This window comes from Pectinophora gossypiella, chromosome 9 (assembly GCF_024362695.1).
Source record: "Pectinophora gossypiella chromosome 9, ilPecGoss1.1, whole genome shotgun sequence".
In the NCBI taxonomy this organism is placed as follows: Eukaryota; Metazoa; Arthropoda; class Insecta; order Lepidoptera; family Gelechiidae; genus Pectinophora; species Pectinophora gossypiella.
The window spans coordinates 9946761-9965264 of record NC_065412.1 but is presented as its reverse complement, the minus strand read 5'-3'; the positions used below and the strand labels follow the sequence as shown (position 1 = coordinate 9965264).

Here is an 18504-nt window from a genome sequence, read left to right as displayed (position 1 = left end):
CTTACAAATCACGAAAACAAAAGAAAATCGTAATAAAAATAAAACTTTTATCCGTAAATCTACCATCTGTCGCATCACTAAAATCGTGTGCGAGTGTTGTGACAACAATGTCGCAGCGTCAATGTGTCTATTGTCACGATTGTCAAGTGACAGGTGTCACGAGAGCCTGTCAATGCAGAGCTTATGTCTGTCAAAACCCGATTATACTCCGCACACTTATTTGCAAACTGTCAATTTGACGTCTTACTGCATAAGTAGGTAGAATTTTACCTGTGTCGTCTAAAACCGTGTAATCTTTACGTTACTGTACTTAAAAATGGTGTATATGCTAAGATTAAAGCAAGGGGTCGACTTTTTAACATATAATATAGCATCACGCCTGTCTCAGGGGTAGGCAGAGGCAGTAGTAATAAGTAGGAGTTGGTGTATAGCAATATGACGCCACTCGCCGCCAGCTTTGTTTACGTTTCTTGTAATAGAAAGAAAGAAAGAAACGATTATTATATAGAGACACCACAGTAACAAGTATAAAACAAAACTCGGAATATCACATAACTTACAATCAAAACACGGAATATAAACAACTTACACAAGATAATGCATATATAAATAGTAAACATTTTGGCAAATTGTAAATGAGTGTATGGAATGGTCAACAATGGTGGTAATGGTGGGGTAATATGGGGCAAGCCCACTGCTTTAACCGGTCAGATTATGTATGTTATGAACGTGTTAGTCTTAAAGAAAAACAATACCAATCTACTGTATAGTAGTTGCTTAATTTGTTACATACTATTCCTATTGAATGTAACCGCCCAAACTAATTTTATTTATTGCCTTAAAGCTACTTATTAACTCTTGATTTTCTATGCAGCAAAAACCAAAAGCGTTACTTTCGACCAAAGTAAATGTAACATTTTCTTATTCTTCATAACCTACAAATTACATTTAAAATGCATTACCATGTAAGCGCCAACTGCATGACTCAATTCTATTTGAAAGCCAGTAGTTGCATACATTTTTTTATAGTTCAATTCATTTTAAAACTTAAAATACGAAATAATAACCTTCTCATAACACAATACGAATACATTTACATGTAACAGAGATAACAAGGACTATTAGGTACGGAATTAAAGTTGTGACAGGTTGTAAATAAGGCAAGTTTACGAGGTATTATTTAGTTTATAGCTTACTTTATTACTCATAATTACTGAGTCCGCATTCATTATTTGAATTTGCTTTTAATTACATTTGTACTTCAGAAGGTTATTCGTGGAATATTTTCATTGCAGTGAACGCTATAATTTTTATAACCATTACGGTGTAGTGGGAATAATCATAATTAAATGCAAACACTTTAATTTGTTTTAACAATTGTTTTCTTTAAATGCATAACGGCAGCGTACGTATTTTGTTTAATTACATTTTACACATATGTATGTAAGTGAATAATAAGACAGACAGTAGAGCTACAAGCTATTAGAAAGATAAGTTCATTGCATCGCTACTTCGAAGTTTTGTGACTGGTGATTCCGAAGATAAAAACAAAGAAGCATCAGTTAAATTTATCCAGTACATGTTTCCCGTAGAAAAGAGCAGCAGAAACTTTTCTTTTCAAAATCTATTTTCACCTTTTCATTTATCAACGTTACACAGGTATACATGTTACAGGTAGATTACAGGTTACAGGTAGGGTTCTTAGGTACCTACCTATATAAAGTAAAGATACATCTTAGTCACATTTAACTTTATTTTCATCCCAAACTACGTCACCTCTACGTAAGCATTATATTTAAACTAATATTGTAAATTAAAATTTAGTATTTTAATTAAACAATTCCCCGGATTTGGTCAGTTAATTCCATCTATGAAAGGTGCCATCATGACAGCATTACAATTTTCCGGCGCATCATGAATTTATTAATATAGACAATTGTAATTAGTGACAAAAAACGTCAGCGGTTCACTTTCCCCACTTTTTGGTTTTAGGGTCCCGTAACGTCAATAACGAAAAATATAAAATATTTTTTTAAAAGTATACCTAGTAAAACACCTAAAAATATAAAATGAGAAGCAATGATTAAATTATTTTATAAACCAAAAATATTGTCTTTTGAATATCGTCACTGGAAAGGCAACATTACGTAAGCGCCAAAAGGCCATTTCGAGAAAAAGCCGTTTAAAGTTTCATTTTTTCGTTTTTTTATCATAACTTTTTACCCAATTATCCAATTTAGATGACGTCAATGTAAGGTTACATTGTTTTTTAATTTTCTATGTTCGGCAATACATATCATAACTGTTGGATTGCTATTTTAGGATATAGCGGCGCTTACGTAAAAATGACTTCAGTTTACAGTAAAGCAAATTTAGTTAACCGCCATCTGGTTAAAATATTATTTGGAAGCAAAATTACTTACAGCTCTTACGAGAATGCATACGAGAACGACAATATTTCTTTAAATATGATTTGACTATCTTCTTCTCTCGTATGGGTTGTGTGGTGGATTACCAACCTCATTAACCCTGGTGTCAGAATTATTATTGACCCGCCAAAGGCCCTTGACATGACTCATATAACGACTACTTACTTACATCAGTAAGTAGTAACCGGGACCAACGGCTTAACGTGCCTTCCGAAGCACGCATTTGACTGTTTCAATTTATTACCTTTAGTAGGTACCTATCATTAAATGCAATATCTTCCTTGACTGTGGCACATTGTATTATTAAGTATTTACGTTATCTCAAAGGATGATTACCTAATCATTAAAATACATACATAGGATGATTATTTAACATTTACGATTCTGGCGCTCTTGCTTCTTTTTTCAGTCAATAAATTTTATTTTTTTAATAATATTTTATATTATGCGGAATCCACACACAAATTTCAGCTTCACACTTTCCAACGGGCCTCAATGTTATCTATTCATCTAACATAAAATAGTGGGCTCACATTGTTTCAACAGCTCGTAGTGTCAGAAATTATTTTAATAAACCCCTCGAAAAACTTTATTATGTAGATTGCTTAATATTTTAACTTGGCGTGTTAAGTGCTGGCTCCTGTGAAGGTTTAATTGTATTCAAATTTTGAATTATTATGTAATTGATATCTTTGAAATCTGACTATTGTACCTATAAGAATGTTGGTGTGTAGTAGGTTAGTGTGAGAGTTGTTTATACTAAGTATTACCTATACAAGTTTCTTTAAAGAAAATGAGATTGAAAAGTAACTGTATTTTTTGTAATTTGTTCAATTATTATTATTCTCTCGATATTCTTTACAGAGCAGACAACGAACTTAAAGTTAAAACTAAATTGTTTAGAACACTTCAAACTCCTAATTACCTTTTTTCTAAGACGTCGTTCTTGTGTTTGACTTTGCCTTTAGTTGGAACCCTAGTGGGTTGGACCCTAGTGGGTCCTAGTGAGGCTAGTGGGTAGTGGGTGGGTTAATTCTTTCAAATATTTTCCTTTCTGACGAAGCCCTAAGCTGAGGTTCGCGCCCAACCCTCACAGGAACTAAAACATTGACCCTGTAGGGCACAGCAACGTTGAAGGGAAGAGAGGAAGTGTGTATTAAAATTAAAACCTATCATTTATAAATTCGTCTACAGTACAATAGCTCTTTTTAATTAGCATTGTTTTTATATTTTTTATAAATAAATTAGTTTAAGTTTCATCTTTTTGAGTACTTTGGGAGCTTATTATATATTTTTTCTACTCCTCTACTTTAATCTGGCATTTAAATAACCAAAAAGTCTAATATAAGTACATACATAATTAAACTCTTTGAAAAAGTGTACGCTCTATGGCCTATAAAAGCATTGTTTACAAAGTGTAACTGTACTATAATGTCGCCAAAAAAGCATTGTTGTTGTTTTTTTTTTTTGACCTGGAAACTGGCGCCTTTACTTTGTTTGGTGCCATAGATATACTATAAAAAAAAGTATACATTTGCCGCCATTTTCCCATAAATAAATTGGAAAATTTTTGTGTTTCGTTTCAAAACACTAAAAAGTATAAAATAAAAAGGAAAAATGACGTCGTCGTAGAAAAAGTATTGTATGCAACGTTGTATAACTAGGTCAAAAAATGCTCGTGGCGTCTCTTATTGCGATGTTCGCCAAGGCTCACATCGCAACTCACGCCACTCGCATTTTTTGACCCTTCTTATACAACTGTTGCATAAAATACTATTAATGGACATTGCTAATGGGCTCGTATACGTAAATTTCGTATTCCTTATTCTATGACAACGTATTACGCCATTCATGAATCACCATGTAGTCATTATAATGATAAAGCATGTCCTTTTTAACATAAATATTCATTTTGATGTATTATTTTTTGGGGTCCCTTTGTATTTTAACGTTTACCTCGAGTCATGCGAGGGGAAATGAAGTTATTTATGATTACATTTAATTTATTGTGGCGACAGTCATTCTTTTAATTCGGAAGCTTGTTGTACGTCTGCTGGTGATTAATAGTCGGTGTTTTTTTCCTTTACTCAAAAAAACGATGTAAGTAAAATATTTTTTAAAACAGACTAAATAGGACCGCAATTAGTTTAGTCATCAAAAACTACTGGCACCATATTTGGTATTTAAATTAAATGTTAAGACAGTGGTAATGTAGGTGTCCAGTGTCTTTAAATCTTAGAGCGATTATTTATAGATCATAAATGAATCCCATCAAAAACAAATGTGAAATGAGGACCAAGTTCAATATTATGATATACCTATGCTTTGGTATGTTGACTTCAACGACAAAAGAAGTGAGATCTAAATGGGTGACAGTCCTGAAATTTATTTATAACAACATAAAATATAATTTCTTCTTTTAACTTAAAATAATACATTGTAGCCTAAGGTCCGACTTGGCTTGTTATATATGAACGCGGTTGTTTTTCGTACGATTAAGGAAGCGACGTTTTCATTGAGAACAACTAATAGATTAGTTGATTGATTTTAGGAGAATCAATATGATTTATCTGAAGCAAGTCGGAATGAGGGACTTTCCAGTGTACGTTCCCCAAAATAAATATAGATGGCGCTGTACAAATTTGCATAAGTTTAAACTTCTAACTTCATGGATAACAGACATTATGCATAAATTTTTATCTATGTTTTTAGATATAAATGATATCCCTTGTTCGTATAGCAATCCACACGAGAGAAGATGATAGTTTGATTAATATGTTTCAACCCTCATAACCTCATAGTATAAAATAAAATATATAAATATATAAAATACCATCATTGTTTCGACTACTTATCAGCGAACAACTTTTCAAGACTATCCAAAACCATATTTAGAGGGAGTCGTTACAAAAATCCATTTTAATTTAGGCTCTCTCAAAATCCACAACAAAACGGAGGCAATTCCCAGACATCGACTGGTTTGACGTACATCCTTCAACCGCAGACGAACAAAATCAAAACCCCTTTGGCCTATTGTGTTTGGAGATGGTGCAAGGTACAGGAGATAGGTGGAAAAAACGTGTTTCAAACAAATGTGTAGGTACTACTTGAGAAACCTCTTTGTAATGTAGAGCAACCCCCCGACCCTCTCCAGCTCTCCCATATACTCGTAACTATTTACTTCATCATCTTCCTAGCGTTATCCCGTTTTTCCCGGGTTCGCCTTACCTAACCTGAAGGTTTGACAGATCCAGAAGCGACTGCCTGTCTGACCTACCAACCCGCGAAGGGAAAACCAGCCCAATACAGGTTAGGTCACATAACTCCGAAAATGCATTTCTCAGGAATGTGGGTTTTCTGACGATGTTTTCCTTCACCGCAGAGCACGTGATAATCATTTATGATTCAAACATGAATTCGAAGACAAATTCGAAAATCATTGGCCTATTCTGGGATACGAACCTGCGACTTGAAAATTCAAAATTCAAATTCAAAAATATCTTTATTCAGTAGGTAACATAGTTACACTTTAAATCGTCAATTTTACATAACGAACGTCTCATCCGCCTAAAACTACTGCAGCTTCTCACAACCTGTATAGCCGGGGAAAAGAAGCTGCAAGAAAAACCTCGGCACAGGGCCCTAGACGTTCTTTAAAAAAATAAACATAAAACATAAAATATTGGTATACAATTGAGTAATTTAGCTGCCTAATATCGATTCTCAGACAGTTAATCCCATGCATTCATATCTTCTAAATAATCACTAACTTTATAATAACCTTTTTTGTAAAGTTTTTGTTTAACTACTGTCTTAAAACAGTTGAAAGGCAAATTCTGAATGTCAATGGGAATCTTATTGTAAAAACGTATACATTGCCCCTTAAAAGATTTAGTAATCTTATGTAATCGACTGACTTGTAAAGCAAGTTTATTTTTATTCCTGGTATTAACAATGTGCCGATCGCTATTTTTCGCAAATAATCCTATATGTTTTTTTACATATATTAAGTTTTCAAAGATATATTGTGATGCCAAAGTTAAATTAATTTCTTTAAATTTATTTCTAAGTGACATCTTGGGTCCCAATTTGTAAATCGCCCGAATGGCTCGCTTTTGCAGAACAAAAATGCTGTTCATATCTGCAGCATGACCCCACAGCAAGATGCCGTACGACATTAGACTGTGGAAATAGGCAAAATAAACTAATCGCGCGGTTTCTACATCGGTTATTAAACGAATTTTTTTGACCGCGAATGCTGCTGAGCTGAGCCTTTTGGACAACTTATCAATATGAGGACTCCATTGCAACTTAGCGTCCAAAGTAATTCCCAAAAATACAGCAGTATCCGTGAGGTCCAATTCCTTATTTTTTACAATAATAGAATCGAGGGGCCTACTAACATTCGATAACGTAAAATAAACATATTTTGTTTTATTTTCATTAAGTAGCAGGTTGTTTACAGTAAACCAATCCACTACCTCTGAAATGGCGTTGTTTACATCGTCAAAGGAATCTTGTCGTCTCTTTACTTTAAAAAGTAAGGAGGTATCATCTGCAAACAGCACCACCTCGTGTTTTACAAGACTAGGTAGGTCGTTTATGTAAACTAGGAATAGAAATGGACCTAGAATTGAGCCCTGCGGGACGCCTATAGTGACGTTAGATCCACACGATCTGGAGCCATGCACATCAACCCTCTGAACGCGGCCACTAAGGTACGACTCCAAAAGAGCGATGGCATTATCAGTTATTCCATAGTGACGAAGTTTCGCGATCAAGATATCATGACAAACGCAATCGAAGGCTTTGGAAAGGTCGCAAAAGACACCAATAGCATCTTTGGACTCCTCCCAAGCCTGAAAAACATGATTTATTAACTCGACACCAGCATCGGTTGTTGAGCGACCCTTTGTGAAACCAAATTGTTTATTAGACATTAAATTGTTTAAATTGAAATGTTGAAGTAATTGCAGTAATACAATTTTTTCAAATATTTTACTAAGCGTGGGTAGTATAGATATTGGTCTAAAATTAGTAGGGTCAGAAGTACTACCAGCTTTAAACAATGGAATGACTTTACTGTGCTTCATTAAATCTGGAAACACACCATTGTCTACACATTTATTAAATATACATGATAGATAGGGAGCTATGCAATCAATCACGGAGTTAATGACTTTAACAGAGAGACCATGAAGATCTGCAGTCTTTTTGATTTCTAAAGATTTAAAAGCTCTTAAGACGTCCCTAGGACTCACGTGTGTAAATGTTAGTTTATCTACTTTGGACGTATCTATGTGCTCCCTTACAAGTGATTGAGCGAGTGCAGGAGATGACTTCAAGTCCTTGGTAGTCGAAAATGGAATGTCAGTAAAGAATTTTTCAAAAGCTTCAGCAACTTGCTTATCATTTGTGAGTAGTTTACCGTCAATTTGTAATTGATACTCGAGATCGCGTGCTTTGACTTTCCCAGTTTCGCTATTAATAACTTTCCAAGTCATTTTAATAATATCTGAGCTACCTTTAATTTTACTGCTAATAAACATTGCCTTCGCGGTAACGCAAACACGTTTGAAAACTTTTGAATACTGTTTTACATAGTCGTGAAAAGCTACGCTATGATTGTATGTTCTTTCTTCGTAAAGTTCATACAACCTGTTTCTACTCTTATAAATTCCTACCGTCGCCCAGTCACTAAAAATTGGTGTGTCTGCTTTCTTAATTGTTTTTGCCTTAAATACTTTATTAAATTCCGATTTTGTTAAATTAAATAGGGAGTTATATAACAAATTTGGGTCATCACAGTAAGGAAGTTCTGGTAATTTGTTTGACATATTATCTTTGAATTGTTCTAAACGACTACTTGATATGGGATTGCATGTAACATCCTTTTTCAGTGAGCGGTCAACAAATAAGTTGAAAGATATTTGTTGACCACAGTGATCTGACTTTAATTTATTAATTATTAATTTATCACAAGGTTCTAAGTTACTAAAAATATTATCGATACATTTCGCGGACTGTGACGTGATTCGGGTTGGTTCTGAAAAAAGATTTACAAGATTATAACACAGAAATAAGGATTTGAATGTAGTACTTAATGAGCAATTTTCCAGAATATCAATATTAAAATCACCGCAGACGATAACATGTTTGCTTTTATTACATAATTTGCATAAAGCTTCATCAATAACTTTCTCAAATAGATCATAAGATGAAGCGGGGGGTCTGTATACGCTCAATACAATAAGCCGGCTGAGTTCAATACAGGCTAGCTCAACAGTTCGCTCAACTGAGAGACTTACAATATCCGTTCGTTCCTTATATTTTAAACAATTTCGTACTAATATTAATGAACCGCCACGGATAGCCGTCTCCCTGCTGTACGAGCTGGCAACCTGGTGATTATTGAAGCAAACGAACTCATGTTTTTTTAGCCAATGTTCAGTTACGCACATAATATCAACACAATTACTGTTTAAAAAAATTTCAATTTCAAGTTCCTTGCCCAATATTCCTTGTATGTTTTGGTGTACCAGGTTGATTACATTTGTATTTTTCTTATTGCATTTTATATTTAATATGTCGTCATTTAACTTACTACAGCCAAAGTTTTTCTCTGTTGTCATTAAATTTAATTTAAATTACAAATGTCAGAAATAAAAATACGCTGCTCAATAGGAGCAGACGCGTTAAAAGCCAACGAATTGGCTGATTCTAATGTAAAAAAAAAGGATAGCGACTTCGCTATTTGTCTTTTGTAAAAGTTAGATAGATAGTAATATCTACCTTTGGTCAAATAAAAATTCCTAACATAGGAATTCGTATCAATGAACTGAAATTTATTATAATAAACGCATACTAAAGTATGCAATGTCAGGTTTAGATCATGCCTAAACTTATTTTCGGAATTAAGCTGACTTTGGCTGAAAGGCAATGCAAACAAAATCACTTGTTCTACATTCGGTAGGCTGTTAAGTAAGGAAATATAATGGGAAAGTAGTTCTTTGTTCGCGTTACCTCTCCTACCGGCCAAGATTATGATTGTACTATTTTTCGAGAATTTATAAGAAATTATTCTTTTTAAAATGTCTAAATAGGAGGCACCCGGCATACAATTATTAATTACTGCCCGCCTCAAGAAATGGCTAAGTTGTAAACCCATTGTTTTGCCAATTTCGTCACTAAACATAATAATATTTTGCGCTTTGTTTACCGGCGCGGGCGCCGCCTGCCCGGTCGCCGACGAGAAGGACGTATTATTGTCATTAACAATTGGTGTGAGGAAATTCAGAGTCAAGCGTTCTAGCAACTGGACTACCACGGCCCTGGGCTTTTATTTACACGTTATTGCATATAACTTGATTAGAATTTCATCAGGACAGAAATAAGTGTACGGTCACGAGTATTAATATGTATACACTTTGAAACCATGTCACATTATCTTTTGTGACAAATTAAACCGTAAGTCTCGTTAAATGTCAAATGTGATAGTGCGACAGGGTTCTAAAGTGGATACATGATATTGCTCATGACTTTACAGCCAATCGTAAAGAAGACAGTCATATCGGACAATTTACTGTTCTAGCAGCTGTCATTCTAATCAAGCTATATTTAATGATGTTATTATAGGTACCTATTATTCACCCGCTGCCTGCACGGTTCGTTATGAAATATCAAATTAAAAAGCTGATGCTCAAAATACATTCAATTAAAGTTTAAGTCACTCAAGGCTTGTAGAATAAAGTAAATGTCCTCTTCTTTCCCCATCGTAATCTTATGTATGTAAGTAAAAAAACTTAGACCTAGAACTTATCTACAATAAATTCGTTGAATAATATATATATTTAATATATTTAATCACAAAATCGAACATCTCCTCTGACAAACACTTTACCAGAAGTCAGTAGTACTATTGTTTTTCCCTGGCTCGCTCCGCCTTGGGCTTTTTATGCTATATTTACGTGACTTCGCATAAATCTATACACAATAAACAATTTTGTAAAATGGTCTAAAAAAGTTTGTGCCTTTATAAACAGCATCAGAAGTATATCAAACTTTATAATAGGGTTTTTACAAGTATCAAAATTAATGCGTTTTTTACTAATTTTATCGTTATAACAGCAATCTCGGGGACCATTTGATTGTTCAACAATCATGTAACTGTGCTGGAGTTTTTGAATCTAAGTGTCTATTTTGGTGAACGTAGTGGTAGACAAATAGACTTTCATCATATATAGACTTGATAACCAATTATACTGAAGGTTTTATTGTATCTGTTTAATAAAAAATATCAATGTTTAAGCTGTGTAACAGAAATGAAATAAAGCAATGAGTTAAATGTTATAAAATAGGCATAAATAGGTAAGTAGTCAAATGTGAAAACAGATTCTAAAGAAATTTCGATAGGAACTCGTGACATTAGATTTTGCTAGTGTCAATAGTGCCATACAATCTACCTATTAAAGTAGTTTTTTTTTTAGAATCCGCCTCCCCCATTATTGCCTTTAACCAAGAAAAGCTCCGGTGTTGGATGAGATATTCAAAAATGGATTTTAGATCTATTTTCAGCAAGTTCACTTGAGTAGATTGATGCAATAAAAAACCCAGTCCATTACTCTTTTTATGATACTATAAAAAAGTGGCAAGATAACGGAAAAATAGATTGTTTAATTTACCTACTGACAATTGTATTAACAGAGAGCATAGTCAATTTGAAGGGCTGCAATATAGAACATAATAATTGTATTTTAACATGAACAAAGAAGTACAAAGGTATAAGATGTTGTGTATTTTTGTCATTCGCTCTATAATTGCTAATAACATGTTAATGTACTTGTCGGAGTTAGTTATGAATTAAGAAGAGAAATTGATCAAATCGGAAAATAAAATGAAGTTACATCACTTCCGTCATGAAGTTGCAACGCTCTGACGAAAGGTGGCGTACGAGCAGAGCGGAGTGAAGTCGGGAGTCACCACAGAGTCGTCGTGTCGAGCGGACGTGCACTGCCGTTCTAGTCGGGCTGTCTACCGCGAACCATCGTCATGAGCGGACGTGTCGAATAATTACGAGGAGTGCTAGTCGCTCACCTATAACTTGTAGGGACGTCAAGGAAGTGTGATCGGAAAAGAGCACCTAGCAAGTACGTTCACATGTCCCGATGATTCGGTCCGAATGTTGGAACCATGGGTGGTGGAGGGACCCTTCGCGCTAACGTCCTTAGGCGCGCTAGATTTCGAGAGACTGTGTAACCGTTACAAATACCGTGACGTTGCCGTGAGTGTGTACCTTATGCTGTGACTTTATCTAATCGTGATACAAAAACTATGTGGAAGTAAATAAAATTATTGTGATACTATTGACGGCCATTATTGTCTTCTAACGCCCACCCATTCTGATGATGTTACGACCCACTGCTACGACATACTTATATGTATTATGTATTGTTAGACAGAACAGAATGAATCCGCCTAACCTCAACTGTATGTGATATACTGTGTGTTACACATCACTATACTAGTGAACGTCACTTCACTGGCTTCTGTACTTTGACAGATCTAACCCGTACCGCGCATTGAAGCTATTGTACTTTATGTAAATATATTAAAAGATAATCACTAATTGTACTGAATTTTGTGAGGCTGTCCTTTATTTGGCAGCCACATTATAAGCTGAATCGCATCATTTTCCTTAAAAGTAAGATGATTCTGTGCTTTGGAAAGCACGTTAAGCCGGTGGTCCCAGGCTTCTAGGCCTAAAAACCTACACCAACCCGCAGTAAAGTAGAGTGGTGGAGTATGCTACATATCTACTGCCGTTGATTGAGAGGAGGCCTGTGCCCAGCAGTGGGACGTACGGTCACGAGCATGCATACACTTTGGTACCATGTCAGTGATATTTTTTGACAAATTGCACTGTAAGTCTCAATAAACGTCAAATATCTTAATGCGATAGAGTCCTAAAGTACATTACGTATATTGCATGGCTGTACGTAAGTAAGTTAGAGATCCTGTTTAACAGACCTAATACTAAAAACTAATGTTTAATAAGTTATTTGAAGTCTCGTTTTAGAGTAATAAAGTGAAGAAGGAATGCTTAATCTTAGCTTCAGCAACAAAAGTAAGCACATCAAAACCTAAAAATAGGTACTTCTTTTGATGCACAATTAAGAAAAACGCATAACGAAATCATCGCACCATTGCATCTCACGAAGGTTTACTGCATATGGACTTCGCGGTTCGGCGCAAGCGCATATTAATTTTATGGTCCGTTTCAGAAGAACACAGATTTGCCGCTGGTAATAAAATTCTACATACATAAACTCATGCCCGTAAACCCTAATGGGGTGGGCAGAGCCACAAGTACTCAAAGACAACTTGCAGCCACTGTTGATACGAAGTCCAAAGAAAAAAAAAAAATTAAAAAAATAATAAAATTCTGCTTTTCTTTTATTCCATCGGGTATTAAAATGAATGAATCAATTTACAAATCGATTTCAATTTCACTCTGGATGATTCCATAAGTCTATTGGAATCATGCAGACGCCTAACTAGAGATTAACAACTCTATGTTTATTTCACCACTACCTGCACTACCGAATTTGAATTTGAGCGTAAAAAAAAGTTAAGTGGTAAGTGGGTAGGTACTAAAAATTGAGTAGGCTTCCTTACTGAATCACAATAATTATTATTATCATTACATATAAGTATAAGCGCGACAAGGTTGTAATTTCCAACAATATGGATTTCTAAATATTAACAAAATAAGCGTCCTGCTCCTGCGCATAATAAACATACTTAAGTAAATCTACAACAAACTAGTAAAATCTATCAAAGACAAATAGTGTTCACTTAATAGAAACCCTCCGATTAATCAGGCTGACAGCGACAAGGCGGCTACAAATCATGTGCAAGCGCAGCAATCAATTACTAGAACAAAACGATCAATGTAACTTGTATTGAAGATTTACCGCCCCTCTTTGAACAACTTCCACCTACGCTATCGTGAGTTTATAGGTACATTGTTGAAAAGCAAACACGGCATTTCACTTGGTGGTTAGAACTTGCTCTTTTATACATGAATGGAAGGGCAAATTGGCAAACTTTTTAAAGGTAATATATTTTTTAAATACCAACTAGTCTTGGTACCTACACAATCTGTATACAGGTAAAGGTTTATTTATCTGCTTAACATTCTAGAAAGTCTTGTAAAATGCGAGTGAGTAATATCCTTCCAAACAATAGGCTAGTTTCCAACTTACTTTACTAAATGTCAAAACACTATGGAATTTCATACAAAAACGTGATAAAATGTCGGGCTTATTCTTATATTTTTTCTTGATTGAAATTGATAAATAACATAAATAGAAAAAATAAAATGTTTTTCGTTAGTTTTATGAGAATTTCATAATTTATCTTTAACCTAGTATATGACCCAATTAAAACAACTGCTAAAACCTATAATTGCCATTATTGAAGTCATACATTTTGATTATTTGTAGAAAAGTAAATGTTACGTTTAGAATCGACAACAAAACACTTCTACGCGTTATATAAATTACACATCGTGCACTTTGCCTTTTAGTTTAGAAACAGACGCGAAGGATAGAAATAACAAAATTGATTACCCGACTAAATTAGCTGCAATCCTTACCGCCAAGATTTTCACCCGCAATTTACTATAATTACGTCTACGCCGTGAAACGTCTTCGATATATCATCAGCGACATAAAAGCCGGGCTGAGGTTAATCACCACATCAATCCATCTTAAAGGAAGCCTTTGTGTCCACTCATTAACTCGCCGCCTGACAGTTCAAAGAGGCAACTGTCATTAGACGTCACTGTCACAGCGACAGTGCTATGATAAATAGTCGCGCTGATTATTCCCGCCTTTTTTCTTGTCGCTCTTTTTGTCAACACAAAAGCTGTCAAACATGGAGGCTGAATAGGACGGGTGACACGCGTGTCGTCGTGTCGATAGAAATAGCGTTTTGTTGTTTTTTGTCGTGTACAAGTTTTTTTGAAAATGGACTCTGACTGCCGTTTGAGTTCTATGATTACAAGTGTTGAAATACACAGTCAAGTTTTTTCTGCGTTTTTCACGCTGATCCTTTTAGCTTTTTTGCGGACACAAAAGGAATACTTAAATAGGATTTAATGTATTTGCTTAGGCATTATATTTTATTTTCTTTTGCGTAATGTTTCGCATTAGTCGTTTTTATTGTTACAATAAACTTATTAAAAGAAATAGATGGCTGCTGATGCATGTTACAACAATAACTACTACAAATAATTGGTTTATTCAATCGGTTAGTTACCTTAAAATCCATTTACATAAACATCCAACCACAATTGATTATGAAAAAATCATCGATAACAGCCAGAGAGGGCACGTCACTAGCACAGCTCCGACATAAATTACTTCAAAAGTGATTTACTCGCGCCATACAAATCGCCGTCGACTAGTCGTGGCCCGTCTCCGCCTGTCCTGCCTGTTTCAACTGACAGGTGTGAATGATGCCAGCTAGACGCCGACTGCCAACCAAAGAGGTTTCGCGTGTTATTTCAACCTCTTTGAAGCTAATCGCCCTGTTTTTGTTAGTTTCAAAAGCGTTTATTTTTCCATTATGGTAAGACAAACATTGGTTAGCTTTTGAAAGTGTTTTGGGCTAAGTTGAGCTTTAGTGTAATTAAGTTGTGTGGGCTAAATATTCAAACATATTCATTCATGGTAGGTGCTTACTGTTATTAAAATAGACAAATGTACGTTAGAACAAAATTTTTTATGACTACTTTCACAAATCTTCATTGTGACCTTTACCAATATGTACAAATATTTGTACCTATATAATTCTGTGATATAACCTCGAATGACCATTCTAGACTCTTATTTAACGACGTAGGAGATATGCAGTTATAGATTAAATGAATCATTCAATATTTAATAAGTATTTGCTTAATAGAATATAATTTATACATAATAATAGTCCATTCAAATGACTAAAGATTGTTTTGTTTAGTCTTAATAGATAGGCTAATCTGTGTCGACAAATACAGCCCATAAAATAAGGTGAGACTTTATCTTTCTTGTGCTTTATTTAGTTCGATAATAGTATTTTATTATCAGTCCCTGGTATATCGCAGAGAATTACTTCTGGATATAAAGCAGGTAGACTACTTGCCGACTCTTTGAAGTCACATAACTTGGAACTTATTTAATCTTAAAAAGTTCCTAAATATTCAGAAGCTAAACCATCTTGGGTGTTTCAAAAGCGCCATTCTAACGACATGCGGCTTTTTGCGGTACACTTGACGAGTCTGTCACGTACACCGCTCGCAAAATAAAACACGCGCGAGTGCCGGCCACAAATCACATTTTTTAATCGAACTCACGTCTCTTTGGACGTGCAAAAATATAGTTTCGTTCGTGTTTGCACTTTCACAGAGGAACTTTACGATGTTTTTGTGAATTCAGCCGCAAACGTAACGTGGCCGCATTTCAGTGCGCAGTCACGTCGCGCTGCGCGGAATGCTATCGACATCCGCGAAACTATCGACGTCGGCGCAACACTAATTGCTCTTTTTGTGTGCCCATTATTCTTACAATGATTTACGCAACCTCCGCAGAGGAACGTAATCGTGTCATTAATGCTTAAAACGACTTTAACGGGCCATTCACATGATTTAGATTGATTACAGCCAGCAAAGATAAAAACGCGCCGTCATATATCAAGCGATGTCTCTTACAAGTAGCTATTGGGGAAAAGGTGGTGATAAATAAAGGTATTGCTTTATCTAAATTACAAGAGAGTGGGAGGACAAGGTACATTTGTCAAGTAATCAAACGGATAACGTTTTAACTCAATTAAAATTTTTATTTCTTACCGTCGGCAAGCAAGGAGCGACGTAATTAAGATATCCCATACGCATAGATTATCCGCCGGTATTTAGGGTTGCCAGATGCAAATCGTAAAATTATGATGCGCATAAATTTTATGGTTGTTATTTTTTGATATCGCGTAAAAAGATCTCGCCCAGTTATGTTAAGATTGCGAAATTACCCGATGTGTTTACGCAAAATGTATAATTTTGTTGATTTTTGTTGTAGATGAAGGTATAACAGATATTTTTGTGCTTGGTATTTTTTGATTGCACGCCTTGTTGAGTCGTTCATTAAAAAAACATAAATACATACGAATCGAAACGAAACATCCTTTATTAAGTCGGCTAAAAATGTTGCTTTTAATACTTGTATGATAATAAAACAAAAAGTTGTAAATGTAATTTCATTTAATTATTTTTTTTACATAGTCTACAATTTTTAAATTATCTCTTTACGTATTACCTACATTTTTAGTATTAGTTACTATAATTACCTACATTAATTACTACAGTAAGGATTTCCTGCACATTAAACATTACGTCAAATTAGCAAGAACCTCCAATGCAGTAGTTACGTACCTATTAGCAAGAAAAATATTATAACTATTAAGTATGCCATTTCCTTCATAATTTATCGTTTTATTATGAATAGCTCGGGTATAATTACAATTAGGTAAGAATTTAATGCCATAGAATAATAGCGTATCACGTATGTCTTTAAGAAATGTATTCTTTTTTATGTTTTTTGAGGTATTTCAAGATATATTTCAGTTTACTATACGTATCTTCAGTTATTACTACTTCTATCATAGGAATTTGTATAAAGTAGCCGTCAAGTTGTCATTAAATCCACACTAATATTATACATGCGAAAATATCTTTGTCTGTTACCTTGTCACTCTTAAATTTAATAAATTTATATTGATATAAAGACAGTCAATAATGTACCTGGGATAATTTTCATCTCGAAAATCACCCCCTAAGAAGATGGAAAAATTAAAAATGGAAAAAGAAGTTCACGCGGACAATGTCGCGGGCGGAAAGCTACATAGGTTAGTTTAGTTATAATTATTTGGAGCTGCCCATTCCATTATCCATTGTGTTTTTGTTTTATTCCATTTTCTTTTCAATGTACCATTTCTTTATTAAAAAAAAAAAATATTATTTATTTTATGTATATTTGTACGCCTGCTTGCAGGCCGAACACATCACAACATTGTTATTTGAATTATTTTACCACGATTTTTGTATTCTCGCAAATAAATTGATTTGATTTGATTTATGGATTACAGGCGAGAGCGAAATATATGTATGGTATGTATCTTCATTCAAAATCAGAGGTTGACTCTATAGGAATATCATAAGCTGACGACTACATTCCAATTTGCGATTCTGTTAGACCAACGTGATAGGTGGTGAGCCGTATCGCCGTCTATAATGGTCGAGCCAAGTAGAGATAACAATGTGACATAATTAGGCAATTGCCTACATAAACAGTTGCTGTCAGGTGATGGTCGAACCTACTCTAAATCTACTTGGAACAAAAAACAAGTCGAACTTTATTTACCTTTTTAAATCTCAATATAGCAACCCTGCAAGTAAGTGCAGTTATCGGCGACAGGGCTGACGGGAAGCCGTGTTCTCATGTAATTAGCCGAGGCGATAAATGCGCCGCCTGACAACACTCTTGAGGTGGTGGCGTCATGACATGACTAGCTCAACTGGGGAGCTAAAATATAAATAACTAACTAGCTGCCCGCGACTTATTACCAGCCTTATATAAATACACATAAGTATAGTATGTTGTGTGTTGTTGTATGTGTGTGTGTTGTGTGTGTAGTATGTGTGTAGGATTGGCTTGCACAGCTATGAAAGAAAGTGCATTTCATCTGAAACAGACGTATAAGACACATAATAACGAGTTCTTACCGCGTTTAAATCAGGGATATGAGACTCCCGATATTTCGACAATGTTGCAAATGCAACATGCAACATGTTACCATATCGGGTACGCGGTAAGAACCCGTTATTATGTGTTTTAATTATGATAATAACCGCGTAAACCTAAAACAATGTACAGACGTATAAGGCCAATGAGTGACTGAAGTGTAGTAAACGTAAGACGTAAGTAGGAGGCAGTAAGTGACACGCCACTTTCAAATCTTTCACTCTCATGTTTTTGTACTTAAA

General features: G+C 34.8%; 1 long non-coding RNA gene across 1 annotated transcript in view; it reads right to left on the bottom strand.

Moving 5' to 3' along the window:
* Window positions 1-18049, bottom strand: part of LOC126369756 (uncharacterized) — an 86377-nt gene extending 68328 nt beyond the window's left edge. The window contains exon 1 of the long non-coding RNA XR_007566769.1: window positions 17882-18049. This is a non-coding gene — a long non-coding RNA (uncharacterized LOC126369756). The remainder of the gene's footprint in view (window positions 1-17881) is intronic.
* Between the last annotated feature and the right edge of the window lie 455 nt (window positions 18050-18504).